This window comes from Dermacentor albipictus, chromosome 7, assembly GCF_038994185.2.
Source record: "Dermacentor albipictus isolate Rhodes 1998 colony chromosome 7, USDA_Dalb.pri_finalv2, whole genome shotgun sequence".
NCBI lineage: Eukaryota > Metazoa > Arthropoda > Arachnida > Ixodida > Ixodidae > Dermacentor > Dermacentor albipictus.
Window position 1 is genome coordinate 17,435,849 of NC_091827.1, and position 2,636 is coordinate 17,438,484.

Here is a 2,636-nt window from a genome sequence, read left to right on the forward strand (position 1 = left end):
GAGAATCGGGCTTTTCAGGCTAAACAGCCATCATTCACGCTCTTCAATGCGTTCCGAGTTCGCGAACAAGCTGCTTGTTTGCTCCTGGTGCTCTCTATTCGTGCTTTCAATAAACAACTGTAGGTCAACGAGCAATATCATTGTTCTATAGTAATTGTGAAAACGACTACTCATTATTCGGAAACTATTCGAAAAAAAGTTCAGTATTCGATTTGATTCGATGCGGTTTCGAAAGTTACTATTGGCACAACCCTGAAAAAAGAAAGAACGAAAGAAAGAAAGTGAGAAAGAACGAAAAGGAGAAGGAAGGAAGGAAGGAAAAAGTGGAGAAGGAAGGCAGGGAGGTTAACCAGTTTCGCTTAACCGGTTTGCTACCCTACACATGGGAGCAGGATGGGGGAGATGAAAGATGGGAGGAGAGAGAGAGAGAGAGCGCACATAACACAGCGAACACATCGTCAGTTACAGTCCGTCACTCTTGCGCAGTACGCGATATCACAGTCACAGCCGCTTGTCCAAGCCCGTATCCTTCATAAACCGAAGTAGTCCCTTCGTCGCCTTCAGCTGCGATGTCTTCTGTCGGCGATGTGTGAAAATGGTTGCAACTGACAATGGTCTATTGTCCAGGTGCGCTAGAACAGATGCCATGGACTGTCTCTGAACATTATATTCAGGACAGTCGCACAGAATGTGTTCCAGCGTCTCCTCGCAAAGACAGGCATTGCAGAGAGCGTTATCGGCCATTCCAATGCGAAACGAGTAGGATTTCGTGAAGGCCACCCCTAGCCATAAGCGATAAAGCAGGGTGGCCTCACTTCGGCGGAGTCCAGTTGGCATACAGAGACGCATCAATGAGGGCAGGTCGTGTTGATGATTGCTGCGGTTGGTCTGGCTGCTTGGTGTGCACCATAGAGAGAGCGTGATCTCCCGTGCAAGCACTTGAAGTCTGCTGGCTGCGTCGGACCGCGAATGTGGTATGGCCTCCTCCTGTGTGTCTTCAAGAGCTGTCCGAGCGGCTTTATCAGCGTCTTCATTTCCTATGACGCCGCAGTGACTTGGCAGCCACTGAAACGTCACGTGATGTCCTTTCTCATGTGATGTATGAAGCAGGCATCTAATATCCAGCACGAGCTGTTCGAATGGCCCGCGACGCAGAGCTGATAGCACAGATTGGAGGGCTGCCTTTGAGTCACTGAAAATTGACCATTGTCGAGGTGGTTCCCGATTGACGAAACTAAGAGCAGCGCGAAGAGCAGCTAGTTCCGCAGATGTAGATGTCGTTGGGTGGTCAGTCCTAAAGCTGATGGTAATACCTCTTGCTGGGACGACCACAGCACCGGACGAACACTGGATGTTTGTGGAACCATCTGTATAAATATGTGCACTCTCCGCGTACCTCTCGTGCAGAAGAAGCAGAGACAGTTGTTTGAGCACAGGCGACGACATCTCAGACTTTTTCCCGATTCCTGGTACGCTGAGATGGACTGTGGGGCTGACAAGGCACCAAGGGGGTATCGGTGGCTTAGATGGAGCGGTGAAGCCCGAGGGAAGTTTGTCGTTGTACTTGACGATAGTTTTCGAGAATGATGCTTGGTGCCTGTCTGAAGGTAGTGTTGCAAGGTGGTGATAGGGGGCACGTGCAAAATGTCTGATATGCGTTCTCAGGGCTTCCACCGTGATGTGAGTTTGCATTGGATGGTCCCGAGCAATCGCAATAGTTGCCTCAGTTGACGCGCATCTGGGCAAACCAAGACAAACTCTGAGTGCTTGAGCTTGTGCTGCCTGCAGAACACGAATATTTGTCTTGCAGGTGTTGGTCAATACAGGTAGACTGTATCTTAAGAAACCGAGAAAGAGAGCTCTGTAGAGTCTCAGCATTGCGTCTACTGACATCCCCCACGTCTTTCCTGTCAAGTATTTAAACAACTGGGAGGTTGCTGTCAGGCGCCGTTTCATGTAGGCCACGTGTGGGCTCCATCTGAGGTCTCGGTCAATAATTACGCCAAGAAATCTGTGGGTTCTGACATAGGAAATGGTCCGCCCATTGATTGCGATGACATAAGGCGTCATTGGTTTGCGAGTAAATGCTACTAGGGCGCATTTTTCTGGCGATATGCTCAGACCTTGTTCACACAAGTAGCTCGCTGTCAAGGTACACTCTAAGCCGAAAACGGGGAAAAGGGGACTAACGGCAGCCGTTGGACCTTTGGATCAACTGTTAATCCACCGTGCGTGCCGTGTGCAGAGGCAAAGTGTCGTGCGCAAATTTGTGGGACTAAATGTTCGTCCTTGCAAGGTAACGGTCGACGGTGGGGATCAACGGCACAATTTAGTCCTCTGACTTTAGTCCCTTTAGAGAGGGGGGCTCCGTGTCCCTCTCCTCCCTGCCTGGACTGGGTGGCAGCGGGTCATAAAACACTGTCGCTCTGCTGTCATCCCGCCCACACGAAGGTCAACAGGCTTTCGCCATTGGCTAACATTTTGGCGGGATTCGGGCCCTGCTTGCGTGCACTCCGGGTAAGCGCGCGCAAGTCGGGTCCCGGGGAGACCACATCGGGGCGTCTGAAGGTGCGTACGTGTTTCCTCTCTGCCGGCGGCGGCCCCCTTTGTCCGCCGCCGGCCGATGGCTACTTCGG